The sequence below is a fragment of the Mustela erminea genome, chromosome 2 (genome assembly GCF_009829155.1).
Source record: "Mustela erminea isolate mMusErm1 chromosome 2, mMusErm1.Pri, whole genome shotgun sequence".
Lineage (NCBI taxonomy): Eukaryota > Metazoa > Chordata > Mammalia > Carnivora > Mustelidae > Mustela > Mustela erminea.
In genome coordinates, this window is record NC_045615.1 from 58,529,358 (window position 1) to 58,548,349 (window position 18,992).

Sequence of the window (18,992 nt, forward strand, 5' to 3'; positions counted from 1 at the left end):
GAACAAGCTTGTCTGGGATGGTGGGTGTATTTCACCTTCCATAATACATAATGCATGATACAGCTGGATTATAGCAGCAGAGGGACCAGACAGGTAGGGTGGAGTGAGCTCCTGAAGGGAACAGTCCCCATTTACATACTTAGTAGAGCCACAGGAAACCTGTGGGATTTCTTATTGAAGCACAATGTGAGAGTGGCGAGCATGAGAGACAGCCTTGGCTTTGCTTTTGGTAGACTGATGTTATAGCTGCCTATGAAAGAAGTGCCTGGGGTCTAGACTAGGGAATTCACAGTTTACTGGAAAGAAAGTAAGACAAAGAAATAAAGAAACAGCTCTGTGCTGAAAACAGAATAATATATGCTAAGAAATAGTAGACAGAATTCATTTGCCTTTTAGATTCTTGTTTGCATACATGGAACCAGGAGCCAAAGTACTGTAGAAACACACACTGCATCTTTCACGGAACAGATAACATTCTGTGACTGGAGCTTTTGGCATGTTTTGCTCAATAGATGTTTGTTAAATTCTTCATTTATTATTATGTATTTAGTACCTACTCTGAAAATGAGTGTGAGATAGTGGAAAAATAGTTTTGTGGGTTTTTTTTTTTTTTTTTTTTTGTCCTGCAAGATAGGTTTTAAATACCTGTTCTGTCCCTTACTAGCTTTGTGCTTTGAGCCAAATATCTGAACTTCATGCATAAAACACAGCACACAATTCCTAGCTCTCAGGATTTTTGTAGATCTTACATTGGATCCCGAGTACAAAGTGGTGGCCTAATTATCACTCAACAAATGGTTGTTGCTCTTATTACCAATCCCTTAATCAGGAAAGATCTTTGCTAAAACCAAAGCAGCATCATAGTTATAGTTAGTTGACGTGTATGTCAATATTTACTCCTACCCACCTACCCTACTTTAAATTATTTAAACAAATGGAACATGTGAAGTTTCACCATCTCGGACTTTCCAGCCTAGTCAAGGAAGGGGTTTGTGGTTTTTCTGTGGTCTGGTTTAATCCCCCATGGGGATCTCAAGGTGGCATATACCTCACACAATGCATTGGAGGGGACGTAGCTTACCTCTGCTGAGATCTGCAAATCTAGATGTTGGAAATTTCTGCTCTACACCATGGACTTGTTCCCATATATTTCAATAGTTCCAATATCTTCACTGTGTATTTAAATGTCGATGTAGTGTGACCTCTGGATCTCCCCTCATTTTTCCACCAGTTAAAGCTGCCAGTAGAGAGCTTTTTGTTTTTACATTAGCAGATTGGTGAGAGAGGTACACTTCAATGGCATTTATCTGTTCTGTTTTAAGGGAGTGAGTGAACTCGGAGAATGGTGCTACAGCAAGTGCACCAGCAAGAGGCAGGTGTGAGTTAAGGGCAAGAGTCTTTTTAACTTTTATGCACATCATTTTAAAAAATGATTACAACAAATTATATTTTCCTTATGGTTATTGGATGCCTTTGGCTTGTTACCCAGTTTAAAATATGACTTACGGAAATCATATTTCGAAAGCTGGAACTAGAATCCAATGTTAGAAACTGCTTTTCTTGGGAGCCTGGGTGGCTAAGTCGGTAAAGCATGGGCCTTCTGCTCAGGTCATGATCCCAGGATCCTGGAATCAAGTCCTGCATCAGGTCTCTTGCTCAGAGGGGAGCCTGCTTCTCCCTCTGCCTGCTGCTCCCCCTGCTTGTGCCCTCTCGTGTTCTCTCTCTCAAATAAATAAATATAATCTTAAAAAAACAAAGAAAAAACATGTTTTTCTTGATCATTTCTAAAAATTAACATATAAGGTATTATTTGAATCATCAGTCTTACACAATTCACAGCACTCATCATAGCACATACTTTCCCCAATATTCATAAGTCAGTCACCTTATCCCCCTCCCACATCTTCCCCCAGTAACTCTGTTTGTTTCCTGAGATTAAGGGTCTTTTACGGTTTGTCTCCCTCCCATGTCCCATCTTCTTGATCATTTTTTAACCAGACAAAGTACATGGTGACTGGCATTTGTGGATGTATTCATTTTGGAAAATTTCTGTTTGCTTTTTGCTAATTCTAATTCAGAGCAAAGTATCCTGTTCTCATTTTCTTCTCAGTTATCTTACATTTATAACTACTTTCCGACTTTCCTAGTTATGTAAAAGGATATCTTGAGATGTACGTTAAAGCAACAGCAAACAGGAACATAATTGTGCAAAGCAGAAGTATCTCATTTAAGTTACTTTTTGACAAGTTAGTTTAAGAAGTCAAGAATGACTTTTAAAACTCAAAAAAATTGGTTTTAATTAGTCAATGTATTTCTTTATTCAAAACCTATATACAAGGGGTGCCTAGGTGGCTTAGTTGTTAAGAGTCCATCTTTGGCTCAGGTCATGATCCCAGGGTCCTGGGATCAGAGCCCCGCATCGGTTCCTTGCTCAGCAGGAGGCCTGATTCTCCCAGTCCCAGTCCCTCTACTTGTGTTCCCTCTCTTGCTGTGTCTCTTTCTGTCAAATAAATAAATAAAATCTTTTAAAAATGTGAGACATTTTGAGGTTGTAAAGAACAGAGGCATACTCAAGGTACCAAAGGTTAGTGTTCTTGGGGAGCATATAAAGAAGAGTGCATAAAATCTTTAGAACATCATTAGGGAAAGCAGAGTAGTTTTGATGACCTGGTTGTTCAGCAACTACCAGCTGGTGGTGTCTATAAATGTTCTATCACTACAATGTGTCAGACATTTCATCTCTGTTTCAACTGCTTCAACCTCTCCTACCATGAAGGACCAACTGAATTAATGTGGAACTCAAACTTTGTGAATTTAATCCTGTAAAGGGAGACAACCACAGAGACAGACTGTGGGACAGAAACAGAGTGAGGAGATATGGTTTGATGCCCTTTATGAAAACTTCTTATGCTTCAAAACACCTGGTCAACCTCTGGCTCAGGGTGGGGGGTAAGGAGTGGTGGGGACATCCTTTGTTCTAATCAGCTGTGGGCCAGAAGAGCAGGGTCATCTAGACAGAGCATGAGATCACATGCCTGAGGGGCCATCTGGTATAAATGATGGTGTCCTTTTATGTCTTTTCTAAATAGAGGACATTGTCATGGTAAACATTCAAAACAAGAAGGAGTCCTCTACAATACATGTCATTAAATCAAAATACAGAATCTAGAACCTTCCAGGAACTTAAAACACGTACGGTATTTCACAGCCATTAAGACAGCTGATGTTAAAAAAGAAACCTGGTAAATAACATGTGTAAGTGAGGATGTGGGGAAATTGGAACCCTTGTGCCTTGTTGGTAGGAATATAAAATGGTGTGGCTGCTAGGGAAGACGGTATGAGTACTCTTCAAGAAATTAAAAATAGAATTACCGCATGATCCATCAATTCCACTTCCGGGTATATATCCAAAAGAATTGAAAGCAGATTTTCAAGATATACCCCCTTCCCCCCACGCAGAGCGGCATTTTTACTAACAGCCAAAAAAGTCTTCGTACTAGCACTGGCGAGCAGGGTGTGGTGGTATAGTGTGCACTCCCTGGAACCAGGCTGCTTAGGCTCCACTCTTACCTCTAGCATCCAAGAACGGTGTGATCCTCGACAACTTAACCTCTCCCAGCTTCAGCCTCCTGATCTGTAAAACAGGGATAGTAACACTATGTACCTCCTAAGATTGTTGTGAGGATTGCTTGAGTAAATAGAGCGCTTAGAGTAATGGCTGGAACAAAACAAGTGTTCCAGAAATGGTAACTATTCTTACAATTTGAGAATGCATAAAATGTGATACTTTTCTTCTTAAATGAATTTAATAGATCAAAGTGACTTTGGTAGGTACATCTTCCTGTACAGTCTGAAATAAAGAATTTCTAATGGGAAGTCCCAAGGTCCTAAATGTGAAAGAACAAAAACTCTTTGCCTTGGGAACATAATAGGTTGGTTTCGTTAGGTCAGATGCATCTATATATAAACCCATATATTGTAATCTGTTAGTTTAGCGGTATTTTTTTGCATGTGATTATTTTCGATTTTGCCACTAAATGTATTTCCACATTGGATATTTTGTTTTCTCAGACTCCGTCATTAGATTTTTTGCTAACTATCCTCTCTCCGTTATTCTGGCTTTGTATTTATTGTAGCAAGCTTCTGAAACATGTCTGGGCATATCTAATTTTGCAAACCAGACGAGGCTAGACACAGAAGGATCATATTTGCATAATGGCCACAGTAACAGCTAAACTTAAAACATTTTCTTTTGCATAACAATGACATTCAAATGATTGTGCCGCTCAAGAAAAAGCAGTAAACTAACCGGGTCAGGTGTCCTAGTTTAATGTAACATACTGTGGTCCTTTTCTCCTGAACATACCTAATGAGGTTCTTGTTTATCCACTTTTTTCATGTCAGAATCCGTATAGAACATCTCACATGACTGTGTATGCGTGAGCTTGTTTGTGCATGAGATTCTTATTTAAAACAAAAGAATCCGTTTTCCTGATTTGGTTTGACTCTTTCTGAAATTATTTTCTCAATTTGTATTCTTATTGATGTAATTTAAATAATATTTAAAAGCCTAGTAAATATGCATCTATGAACAGTAATCATAACAATTTGTATCAATGTATACTATGGTTTTAGAGTCATGTGATTTCAAAGGTTTTTTTTTTTTAAGTTAGATATATTGGAATATAGGAATTGAATTCCACAATTCCAATATGAATTGGCTGCCACAATGTCATGTTTTTCAGTGGCATAGGGAAAAATCTGAACATACAGTCTTTGATGTGTTCTTTTTTCCCTTGAACAGTAGTTATGAGCGTGAGATTTGGCATCATATAGATCTAGAGCACTGCTTTGCCATTTGCCAGTTGTGTCACTGTGGGAAAGCCAACTTTCTAGCCCTCACTTTTCTTATATATAAAGTGGAGCACTGATACCTATATCTGGTTACAAGGGTGATCACAAGGTTTGAGTATGAAAATGTGGAGTACGTCTTCTGTCTTCGGGTGGCTTGATGCCGTGGTGGTAACAGGGCTAGAAGTAGCTCCAGACTTACATCTGACTGGTTAAATAACTCAAAGAAAGAGAACTTCAGAAGACAAAGGATGATATTCCTGAGGATGATACTCCTCAGATCAAATGTACAGTCCACAAAACAATCCCTGTGGCCAGAGGGAAGGAACAGATGAAATGGTCAGGGTCTCTTGCCTCCTATTTTTTTTTTTTTTTAAAGAATTTGTTCTTTTAAGCTGTACTGAAATGTAATCTACAATTAATCAAGTTCACCCATTTTATGTGTATCATTTGATGAGTTTTGATGAATGTATCTTTTAAAAAAAAAAAAGATTTTATTTATTTGACACAGAGAGACACAGCGAGAGAGGGAACACAAGCAGGGGGAGTCAGAGAGGGAGAAGCAGGCTATCCACTGAGCAGGGAGCCCGATGCGGAACTTGATCCCAGGACCCTGGGATCATGACCTGAGCCAGTGGCAGATGCTTAATGACTGAGCCACTCAGGTGCCCCAGTGAATGTATCTTAATGTGGAACCACCACCAGATCCACGTATAAGACATTTCCATCACCTCAGCATCACCTCAACAAATTCCTCTATGCCTCTTCAGTCAAGCACTTCCTTAGTCCCAGCCTCTGGCAACCTAGGATCTACTTGCTGTCACTATAGTTTGATCATTTCTTAGAATTTTACATGAATTGACTCAAATATCTTCGTTTATTTAGAATGCTAAATGCTTTTCAGATTCATCCATGCTGCTGCCTATGTAAGTAATTCTTTTCTTTTTCTTAGTGGTAATCTATTGTACAGATACAGCCACCCAGCGTGCTTCTCCATCACCATCTGAGGAATTTGGGTTGTTTCCAGTGTTTGTTTATTATGAATAAAACTAGTATGAATTTTCATTACAAGTCTTGGTATAGATGCATGGGTTTTCTTGGGGGGAGGGGAAGAGGAAACACCCAAGAGTGACATTTCTGGGTCATATAGTAGGTACATGTTTAATTTAATATGAAACTGTTGGGCTGTTTTCCAAAGTATTTCTATCATTTTTCCTTCTAACTAAAGATTGTTGGCGCCCATCCTTGCCCATACTTGGCATGGTAATTTTTTTTGAAGTTTTGGCTGTTGGGTTGGGTGTGTAGGGATGTGTAATTGTCACTTGCATTTCCATAATAAATAATGGGGCTAAGCATCTTATAATATCCTTATTTGTTGGAGTTTCTGTTTGCACTTTTCTCTTTTAAAAAACTGGGTTGTATATCTTCCTATTATCAACTATTAAATATTCTACATATGTTTAGAACACAAGCTCTTTATCAGATACAGGTTTTGAAATTTTTCCTGCTACCCTGGTTTGTCTTTTATCATCTTAATAGAGTTTCTTGAAGAGTAAATTTGTTTAATTTAATATTAGTTATCATTTAAAATATTTCATACATTTTATATTTCATCAAATAAGTCTGTTTTTTCTTCAAGGTCACACGGATTTTCTCCTATATTTTATTTTAGCAATTTTAAAATTTTATCCATTATGTTTACATCTATAATCTGCTGTGAGTTATTTGTATATGGTGTGAGATAAAGGTACAGGTTCATTTTATTGCATGTAATAAAACAGGGTCCCAACATCATTTGCTGAAATATAATTATTCTCTACTGAATTATGCTAACCTCTACCTTGGAAATTAATTTGCTATATATGTGTCTATGTCTACTTCTTGATTCCCTACTATGTTAAATATGTTCATCTGTATTTGTGTCAATATCATACTCTTGATTAACTTTCAGTTTTTATTAAGTTTTATAATGAGGTGGTGTAAGTCCCCCCAGTTTATTCTTCTTTAAAATATTATTTTAGCTATTTTTGATCTTTTAATTTACATATAAATTCCAGAATCAGTTTGATAATTTCTGCTAAAATCTGTTGGGATTTGGGGGAGAATTGACATCTTAAAAATACAAACTTCTAGTACATGAGCATGATTTATTTCTTCCATTTATTTTACTTTATTTTAAAAATTATTTAAATTCTATTAGTCAACATATAGTACATCATTAATTTCAGATGTAGAGTTTAATAATTCATCATACATAAGATATACAACACCAAGTGCTCATCACACCAGGTGCCCTCTTTAATGCCCATCATTCATTTATTTTAGAAAGATAGAGAGAGAGAGAGAACATGAGCAGGAGGGGCAGAGAGAGAGGGAAAGAATCTCAGGCAGACTCTGAGCTGAACACAGGGCCCAAAGTGGTGCTCTATCTCATGACCCTGAGATCATGACCTGAGCTGAAGACAAGAGTTGGACCCTTAACCTATCATATCACCCAGACACCCCTATTTTAGTTCCAAATTTCTCTCAGCATTGCTTTGGAATTTTTCAGAGTGCAGGTCTTAATACACATTTTGTTAGCTGTATCCTTAATACTTTAAATTTTTATACTATTATAAATGATACATTTAAAATTTTTAATTTCTGGTTGTTCATTACTAATAAATAGAACTATAGGAAATATTTGTGTTAACTATGTATCCTGTGATCTTGCTAACTCAGATATTAAATTTTAAAATATTTTCATAAATTACTTAGAATTTACCTCTTGGACATTCATGTTATCTTCCTTTTCAATCTGTATGCCTTTTATTTCTTTTTCTTGATGTAATGCTCTTGTTAGGACATCTAACACAATGCTTAGTGGAAGTGATGATGTAGACATCTTTGCCACATTCTCAATCTTAGAGAAGCATTCAGTTTTTTACCATTAGGTACGGTATTGGCTTTAGGTTTACACAGATGCTTTTTATCAAGTTGAGGAGAACTTCTTCTATTCCTAGCTTGTTTGAAGTTTTTCAGTAAATGGATATTGAATTTTGCAATGTGCCTTTTCTGCGTCTGTTGAGATGGTCACGTGAGTCTTTCTTTCTTAGTCTGATTATATGGTGAATATTTGATTTTGAATATGTATAGTAAAACAATCTTGTATCCCTGAAATAAATCATTCTTTGTCAGGATGTATTATGCATGAAATTGATTTGCTAAAATCTTATGGATTTATGTGTCTGTATTCATGAGAGATGTTAACTAATAGTTTTCTTTTTTGCCATATCTTTGTCTGTTTTGGCTATAGGACAATGAAAGCCTCGTGAAATGTTTTGTGAAGTGTTTTCTTCTTTATTTTCTGGAGCACTTTTGTGTAGAATTGGGATTTTTTTTCTTCCCTCAATATTGGTAGTGTTCACCAGTGAAGCCATCTAAGCCCTGAGTTTTCTTTGTCCGAAGATTTGTAAGTACACAATTATTTTCTTCGATTCCTATAGAGCTATTTCTTCTTGAGAAAGCCTTGGCAGTTGGTGATTTTCAAGATATTTGTTTATTTCACTTAAGTTGTCCTATTTATTGGTATATAGTTGTTTATAATATTCCCTTATTATCTTTTTTATTTCTCTAGCTTCTGTAGTGATGTCTCCTTTCCAATTCTAGGTATTTGAATTTTTGTCATACCCCACCACCCCCAGATCCTCTTTACTTCTTGAGAAGATTTATCAACATTATTATTCTTAAAACAACAACATATGGGACTATATCAAACTACAAAGCTAAGCACAGGAAAAAACCAACCAAACCAAACCAAACCAACAAACAAAAAAAACAACCAAAAAAAAAGGGCAACTTATAAAACAAAGGAAAACATTTGTAAATCATCTATTATATAAAGGGTCAATATCCAAAATATATACTCAGGTATTAATATAGCCATTCCAGCTTTCTTTTGATTATTGTTAACATATACTTCCTCTTATATCTTTTTACTTTTAACATTTTTCAAGTAGATTTCTTATAGGAAACCTACAGTTGGTTTTGTTTAGTACAATTTGACAATCTTTATCTTTAAATTGGTGTGTTTGTATCATTTAGATTTATTTTGTTCAAATTCCTCCTTTCCTTTAGCAGTGTACCATGTATCATATTTTGAGGGCACAACTGTTAAAACTTCACATTATAATTATTTCTCCTTACTCTGATTCTAGGCTGAAGAAGCAAATTTATTGTTATTATTTTGCATTTCATTGGTTTTCTGCAGCACCATAATGTATTGACAACTAACAAGATCCACTATAGTCTGACTCAAAGTTACATTCCTCATCATAAAGCTATCTATTGATAGTCCTGATTACACAGCTGTCTTTATAATCAGGGTCAGCCCCAGGAAACTAATCCCTTGGAGTGTGCTAGCTGAGGTTTGTGCCTTTGAACATGATTAACCCCCTGAGATATTACCACCCTTGGAGGTCCTAAATGGGTGTTCTGCCTTCTCAGACAACACTGTTTTTGCTGTAACTAAAACAGGATCTGGTTCTAAATGACTGTTTCTTGAACAGTGGCCTATGGAGCATTTACATTAGAATCATCCAGGGTATGTCTTGTAGTGTAGATGCCTGGACATAAACTCAGACTAATTGAATTTGTCTCTGGCAGGTAGGTCCCAGGAATCTGTAGTTTAATACATTTCCCAGGTGATTTTCATGCACATTCAAATTTATGTTATGAACTCTGATAATTAAAGAAAGGCATCCTCTGTATTTATAGTAATATTTATAAATTTTAGGTGTGTGTTACTATATTAATGCTATAGAGAGCATAAACACAGGCAAAAATAATGTTAAAAAATTGAAATTTAAAATAAATAAAATTAGAAGTTCTGATAGTTATGTCTATATTCTAATGGTTGTATTGTATTCACTCACTTTGGACATCCCTGTTCTAAACCTTAGGGCAGCTGGGTAAGTTGAAGGCTATTCTCAGTAATTTTACAAAAAGAAACCTAGCACAAAGTCTCTGAATGAATTAATGGGAGTATTGTTTTTCAACCATGACAATGTTCAGGGTACACCCCAGACAATTAAATATGAACCCGGGATAGGACTCAGGCATAACTATTTTTAAAAGTTTCCCATGCAGTCACAATGTGCAGAAAGGTTGAGAATGTTGCCATTATAACAATGCTTCTTAAAGTTCAACATGCATAGGAATCACCTGGAGAGCTTGTTAAAACACAGATTCTTGGGCTTTCTTTGCAAATAGGCTTTGAAGAGGCTGATTTTGTGTTTTTAAACAAGTTCCCAAGGTGGAGCTGATGTTACAGGTTTAAACTCTACTCTCAGTAGCACGGTAGTACAGTGATGGTGCAGCGTCTCTGAACTTTCAGATAGCTCTTCACCTGTACTAATACTGCCTAACTTGTAGTAATTAAAAATTAAGATTCAGCTTATGCCTATATTAGTGAATTATTCCTTTGGGGATGTAATAATTACTTAAAAATAATTTCATCATAGGCTCTATCTTACATATTTCAGGAAGACCAATTATTTCTCTGTTATAGTGGGTCATCCTGAAAATAAATTCTGTGATCTAAATTAATTAATATCATGTCCATATGCCCTTTGCCATGTGATAACCAAGATACACCAACAAGTTTATTGACTTACCTTTCCTTCTTTACCGAAATTTTTGTTTAATATCATGTATTTTTGATACAAGAGTGAGCCTGATTCTTCAATTGCAGGTCCTTACTTTTTCTGGAATTAGGTCTTCCTGGACTTTGTTGGTACCAATTCTCAACTCTTAAAAGTGGAGGCAGAAGAAATCAGAGTGAAGACATTCCGTTCCAGCCTGAATTTGCCATTAATTCTCTGTGTATGTCTAAAAATTTATGTTCAATTTTCTGGGCCTCGTGTTCTTCATCTATAAAATAAGGAGTTGGACAAGTTCTTTTTTCAGTTCTAAAATTGTCTTCCCTATAATTTTACAAAATACTGGACCCAGAACAAAAATGTTATTATGTGAGTTTGTGTTGATTCAGTAATTCAGTACACTAAAAAAAAAAAAAAAAAGTTGAAATTCTTAGCTCTCTGGAGCTTTACTTGTCAGCTTTTAGGGCAGAGCAAGTACAATTAAAATGGGTATGGTTTCATGGCAGCTTTGCTGGATCCTGCTGTGGCAAGAAAACATCTCCACAGAATCTTCTTCAACTATGAAAATCATCAGTTTCAACCTTCCTTTGGCAAAACAAAAGGACTCTGTTATGCTGGCAGATATTATATTCTTCTGTATGAAATTCAATGTGCCAAATAAAGGAACTGGATAACATTAGTGCCAGCTTAAAAAAGAAAGATTAATGATTTTCAATAAGGTTACAAATTAGAGCTTCTAATCTGCTATCCCCAGGTAGGACTGACATGAAGCAGTTGCAATGAAGGGGTTTAGTATTTGACTAATTTTAAGGCCTAACAACCTAGTAATACACAATGCTTGGGAAAAATAGAAGCATTTTAGGTGTTTTAAAGAAAAGAAGTGGAAAAAAAGAAAGAAAAGAAGTGGATTGTAAAAACTTATTATCACTTGACAATTCCACTTCTGGATATGTTTCCTGAGGAAATAATTAGGCACATGGTAAAAGTTGTGTTCATGAAGATGCTGAGGATAGGGTTATATACACACACACAAGAGGAAAAGAGTGGAGCAGCCTAATGTCCAATAATAAACCAGTTAAGTGAATCACTCCATCCGCAGGATTGGATAATATGAAGACATAAACTGTATTATAATGATTATACAAAAACATGGAAAGAATAGTTATAATATGTTCATTGATGAATTCCAAGTGCAGAATATGTCCTATAATAACCATGATACAAAATAAGGAGTATCCAAAAGGTGGAAAGAAACTATCCAATATGCAGTAGTTACATAAGACTGAAGGGGTCATGGGTGACTTTTTCCTCCACTTTCTCAACTTTCCATAACGTTTATGTGTTATCTATCTGTCACAGTGGTTCAGAGCACAAATGTTGCAGCTGCATGCCTGTATTCAAACCTGGCTCCACCTCTTACCTGGGTGAATTTGGACAAGTTCTGAAGTGAGTATAAATTCTGAAAGGAGTGTAAATTTAGCAACTCTCTCAGAGGTTGTGAAGATTTAATGAATTAATATATAAAAAATCACATAGATGGGAGGATATGGCATATGGCAAACGTTATAAAAGTGTTTGCTATTTATTATTTTTTAAAATAATTTATCTTATCTCATCTATAATGTCTTTTCTATTGATAGAAACACTGCATTTATTTTTTAAAGATTTTATTTATTTATTGACAGACATATCACAAGTAGGCAGAAAGGCAGGCAGAGAGAGGAAGCAGGCTCCCCACTGAGCAGAGAGCCCGATGCAGGGCTTGATCCCAGGACCCTGGAATCATGACCTGAGCCGAAGGCAGAGGTTTTAACCCACTGAGCCACCCAGGCGCCCCTCTATCTTTTTTTTTTTTTTTTGATAAAAAGAATATAAAAGTTGATTCATCAAATCACTTGGTCCCTTTGACACATATATACCAATTCCACACAACTCAGGAAAAATTACTGGTAAGTTTATGTAGTTTATGCACAGTCCTTGCTCTACTCAGACTCTCATTAGATCTTATTTCTTGGAAAGTTTCTTATATGCAGTTAGCCACATCAATAGATTCATATGATTTATAGGCACTCACACAAATTTGAGGTTTGGTGATTACCACTGGGCTTAAACTGAGACATTTGGCTTATTTTTGCTTGAGTCTCAGAAACTCCAGAATTCACTGGATGTCTTTGACATGCTATGATCCTGGTCAGCAAATGAAGAAAGCTTATATGTTTGACAACAGTCCACCATAGGCAATCTCATTTCAAAAATTGCTGGGAACTAGAATCTGACTTTAGTTGTTCTAAAACTCCTTGGCACAGAATTTTTTTCCATAGTTATAAGGCGATACAGAAGAACCAAAACTCAAACTCATTAAAAATCAGATAAGAAAAAAACTTTTAAGCAAACCTTTAAAATGAGAGAATCATTGGAATATTTGGAAGTAGATGAGACTGAGGTATTGATAAATACTAGTAGTGACATGAATATATTTCTAATATTTAAAATTTTTATTTTATTTATTTTTTAAATAAGATTTTATTTATTTATTTGACAGGAAGAGAGACTTCCTGAGAGAGAACACAAGCAGGTGGAGTGGGAGAGGGAGAAGCAGGCTTCCCGCTGAGCAGGGAGCAGGATGCTGGGCTCAATCTTAGGACCCTAGGATCATGACCTGAGCTGAAGACAGAGACTTAAGGACTCAGCCATCCAGGAGCCACTAATATTTAAAAACTTTAAATCAGAAGAAAACTCCTAGCTCCACTGCTCCTTTGTCCTAATCGAGCTCCTCAGAGGCAACAACTTTTATTTTTCAGTTCTTACTATTGTTGTTACTTCCATGTATTTTTAAAAATTTCTTTTAAGTGTACCAGAATTCACTGTTTATGTACCACACCCAGTGTTCCATGCAATATATGCCCTCCATAATACCCACCACCAGGCTCACCCACTCCCCTCCCTTCAAAACCCTCAGATTGTTTTTCAGAGTCCATAGTCTTTTATGGTTCGTCTCCCCTCCAATTTCCCCCACCACCCTTCTCCTCTCCATCTCCCCTTGTCCTCTGTGTTATTTCTTATGCTCTACAAAAAAGTGAAGCCATATGATAATTTACTCTTTCTGCTTGACTTATTTCACTCAGCATAATCTCTTCCAGTCCTGTCCATGTTGATACAAAATTTGGGTATTCATCCTTTCTGATAGAGGCATAATACTTCATAGTGTATATGGACCACATCTTCCTTATCCATTTGTCTGTTGAAGGGCATCTTGGTTCTTTCCACAGTTTGGTGACTATGTCCATTGTTGCTATGAACATTGGGTTAGAGATGCCCCTTCTTTTCAGTACATCTGTATCTTTGGGATAAATACCCAGTAGTGCAATTGCAGGGTCATAGGGAAGCTCTATTTTTAATTTCTTAAGGAATCTCCACACTGTTTTCCAAAGTGGCTGTACCTACTTGCATTCTCACCAACAGTGTAAGAGGGTTCCCTTTTCTCCACATCCTCTCCAACACACGTTATTTACTGTCTTGTTAATTTTGGTCATTCTAACTGGTGTACGGTGGTATCTCAATGTAGTTTTGATTTGAATCTCCCCATTGGCTAGTGATGATGAACATTTTTTCATGTGTCTGTTAGCCATTTGTATGTCTTCATTGGAGAAGTGTCTGTTCATGTCTTCTGCCCATTTTTTGTCATGATTATCTGTTTTGTGTGTGTTGAGTTTGAGGAGTTCTTTATAGATCCTTGATATCAGCCTTTTGTCTGTACTGTCATTTGCAAATATCTTCTCCCATTCCATGGGTTGCTTTTTGCTTTCTTTACTGTCTCCTTTGCCTTGCAGAAGCTTTTGATCTTGATGAAGTCCCCAAAATTCATTTTCGCTTTTGTTTCCTTTGCCTTTGGAGACATATCTTGAAAGAAGTTGCTGTGCCGATATCGAAGAGGTTACTGCCTATGTTCTCCTCCATGATTCTTATGGATTCCTACCAGTGCAACAGAGTAGAGAGCCCAGATATGGACCCTCAAGTCTATGGTCAAATAATCTTCAACAAAGCAGGGAAAAATATACGGTGGAAAAAAGACAGTCTCTTCAATAAATGGTGCTGGGAAAATTGGACAGCTATATGTAGAAGAATGAAACTCGACCATTCTCTTACACCATACACAAAGATAAACACGAAATGGATAAAAGACCTCCATGTGAGGCAGGAATCCGACTTCGATGTATTTAAATAATGTGCTGGTATTTATGGGTCTTGATTTTTTTCTAATCTGACAAACTGCTTTACCTGGCAAGTTTGAGCATTTGTATGTGTAATGATTGCTGGCATACCTGGAATGATTTCTACAATCTTATTCTGTGTTCTTTTTCTCCAGTGTTTTCCCCTTTCTCCATTTTTTTCTGTCTTCTTGGATTTATCAAGATTATAAAAGTTCTCTTATTTGCTTTAATTAGTTTAGAGGTTATGCATTATATGTCTGCTGGTCATTTGACTTAATAAACTTAAACTTATTGATTTTTAAATATTAAACTGAATTAGTAATTTGCATATAAATCCAATTTTGTCATGATAGAGTATTCTTTACATACTTTGCTCTTTCTGAGTTGCTAATAATTTAGAATGCTTTCTATCTATATTTATGAGTAAGACTGGCCTCTAACTTCCTTCCCTTTTACTGACATTGTGGGGACCAGGAAATACTAATTCTTAAAATCAGTTGAATCTGTTCAGGAACAGAAAAAATTTTCAAGACTTTGGAGGAGCTTGTCTACAGTTAGAATTATCTTTCCTTAAATATTCAGTAGAACTCAGCAGTGAAATAATCTGGATGATTATTTCCAATGGGGAAATAATCCCATTTGTGTTGGGAAGTTTTACTTTGCTGACTCATTAATTTAACATTAAAATGTCTTAAGAATTTATTTTATACAAATTAAAACTTTTTGTCTGTGGCATCTATAATGATGCCATGCTTTTTCACTACTAAACTGGGTAACTTTCTCTCTTTTTCTATCAGCCTATTAATTTTAATAGTCTTTTCAGTTACTTGTAAACCTCTTTATTGTGTATTTGTTTTCCATTTTGTTAATATCTTCTCCTTATTGGAAATTATTTTCTTCACACTTCTTGTGAGGGATTCTCACTCCTTTATTTAAGGCTATATAATTCTCTGTACAGAATGATTTAATTGCATCTTGTGAATTTGATATGAAATATTTTCAGTATTTGATATGAAGTATTTTAGAAAGAAGTGGATCAGAGCAGAGCAAGAGGTGGGCTGTAGTAGATGCAGGGACAAATTTCCCAACCACCCTTCCAGAAGAAATCACTGATCCCCTCAGTGGCTGAGAGTCCTCCTTGGCAGAAGGCCTGCAACTCGAGGCCCCCTTTGTATACTGCCTTGACTGATGAAAGTGTGCCTTGCTCATGATTATGCTTCCTTCTTTGAGCTCTCTGCACCCAGTGCCAGACTCACATGGGTATAAATTCCTGACCCTCTCTCTCCAATAGTCAGCTTCAAAATTTCCCCTGGAGTTAGCTCAGGTTTCTGTTGAAATTTCGTAACTATACTTCTGTCCAATCTTGTGTTCTTCTTTTTACTCTCACAGGTATGGATCCTAAGATTTCCCTAAAAGTCCTCTAGTGGGATAATCTCTGTATCATTCTTCTCAAGGAATTAAACCCATGATGGACGGCTTTCTGGAAGAAATGCTATTCAAGCTGAGAACTAAAATAGGTATATATAAGAATATATGTACTTAGTACCAACAGCTCATACGGCTGGGGAGTAGAAGGTGTGTGCATATGTATGCATGCTAAAGTAAAGTGATGGTGGAAAGACCTGGCAGTATGAGAGAAAGAGCTAGAAAACACACCTACCTAAATTACAAAGGAATTTATAATCTACCTTGAGGAGTTTGGGGCCTTAGATCCCACTAGCAGTATTACAGATGTAGGTACTAGGCATAGTTCATTGATTAGAGGGCTAGTGGGATCTCTTTGCCAGAGAGAATTCCAGAAAGTAAGTGGAGCCAAATTTCATTCAAATAGTCAAGATATTACCATTTCTTGAAATATGATAGTACTTAGCCAACAACAAATGTTTGCAGATAGAAATGATCACTGAGTGATTCCAGAGTTTTTAAACATCCAGTTCCTTATTAGAAGTCCATTTCACTGTTGATTTACCCAGCAGGATTTTGGAAAATGTTTTTGCTCTACTGGGACCATGTAGCCTTCTATTCTCATGGCTTGCAGGCAAATAGTGCCCACAGGGGAAAATTCTACTACACATTGTCAGTTCTCCGACATGCAACCAGATCACTGCTGGGCTTTATTAAAGACATAAATCTGAACTTGTGCAGAATATGTACAAAGGAAATTTGATTTGTACATCTTTATAACATCAAAGACTTACTCTAGTTTCTGAAGGCAGCCTATTTACTGTCTCATTAAAGAATCAGCACCATAGTCATATTTTCTAATAGTCGATTTCACTGACAGGCTGGAGTTCCCTATGTAATAAAGGCAGTGGAGAATGCGACATAATCATAAATCCCACTCAAGCTAATACCTACTTCTTCAGTTGTCAACAATGTATCAGGTATGGAAAAAGTACTGGTTTTATTCTCTAAATATTTAGAGGATCTAAGTTGAAGGAGATGGCAGAAGGAGAATGAAGAGAGGGAGAGGGAGAAAAGTCAAAGGATATCTACCTTTACTTGACTGGAGAGAAAAAAATAATTATTTTATAAATATTTGAATAAACACTACAAAAATCTGCCACCAGCAAAAAAGTCTGACAGAGTCACCTTGATAACGGATTCACCTGAAAGTAGCAAATCCTGTTGCATAAATATAGTACTTCAAAAGCAATATTTGTGAGCAACAAGTTGTGACAGGTTGTGAGCCCTACTTGGTGTATCTAGGAGAAAACAATGTTTGTGTATAGAGTTTCATAAACAGAATTGGTAGGCTTAGGGATATTTTGTGGTTTAGCTCAACATGAGGGAAGTTATTTCTCACTGATGTAGTAATCCAATGAGGATTAGTCATATGTCCACCCCATTTGCAGTGGAGGCTGGGAAATGTAATCTGTGACTGTGATGCCACTTCTCAATGTCATCTCTATACTCTGGTAATTTAGTGGGGGCAGGCGGCAGTTAACTCTTCCACATGAGCCATCACTGTCCTCAGAAAATAGCGATGGATCCTCTTTTGATTTACTTTTCTGATAATTTCCACATTGAAATGCAAACATCTAATCTATACCCAATCCTCTGCATTTAGAAAAAGATGATTATGTTCAGTTTAATTGAATAAAAATCATTGTCCTAAATATTAGAGAGATTTGATGTTGTTGAGTTTCAATGTTAAGTTCTGTGACTACAATACTGTTAGGGTCCTCAGGGAACTCATAGGGAATATATTCTAATAAAACTCAATTCAATACAATGTAGTAAGTGCTAATTGTTTTTAAGAGTGCTAGAAGTTTATTCTTCCTATATATATTTTTGAAGATTTTATTTATTGATTTATTTTAGAGGGGGAGAGATAGAGTGAGAAAGTGCAAGCACAGGAAGGAGCATAGGGGCAGGGAAAGGGAGGGGGAAAGAATCTCAAGCAGACTTTGCACGTAGCACCCAGCCAATGTGGGACCTGATGCAGAACAACGTGGTGCTTGACCCCACAATCCTGAGATCATGACCTGAGTGGAAACCAGGAGTCAGCTGCTTAGCTGACTGAGCCACCCCAGTGTCCCTATTCTTCCAATATTTTAATAAGTATCATTCATTAGAGGGTTGTCAGAAGCTCAGATACAATTGTACTAACATTGGAATTAAGTTTATTTATATCACATGTCAAGAAATGAAACAAACTTTCTTAAGATTTTACTTATCTCTAAAATGTAGCCATGTAGAGAACTTTACGCTGCACTGGAAATGTCTGATTTTGGAGAAAACTCTTCTCAATTCTGTCTTTCCAAAGTGGAGGAATAGCAACCAGGCAGATGCAGAGTAGCCAATGCCATTTTTATTCTGTAACATAACACATGCAGTCAATCTTCTACTGACGGCTAATAATTGATACTTTGCTTTAACGAGCTTTAGTTCCAGAAGTTTTCCCCACTAAGGAATGACCTCTACTTAACAGCACAACCACAGCCCATACAATAAACACTTTGTCTTTCCTATATCATTACTTGCCGTGTTCTTTGGTCGCCTCCACAGCCGGAATTACCACTCCTCACTTCACTTCTGTACTTTTTGATAAAGAATCAAATGCATTTTTGGATCTTCAGATGGAATTAGATATGGTAATGGAAAGAAATTAAATCCCAAAGGCCTGAGTCTGCTGTGGTGTGACCTGAAATATGCATTTAACCATTCTGTGTCTTCATTCCCTCATGTGTGAAATAGAGTCTCAGAGTAATGAAGCTTTGATGCACTATGTATATTGTTGAGTGAGTCAATTATTCTAGCACATTTCTGTATAATTATGTTGTCTATG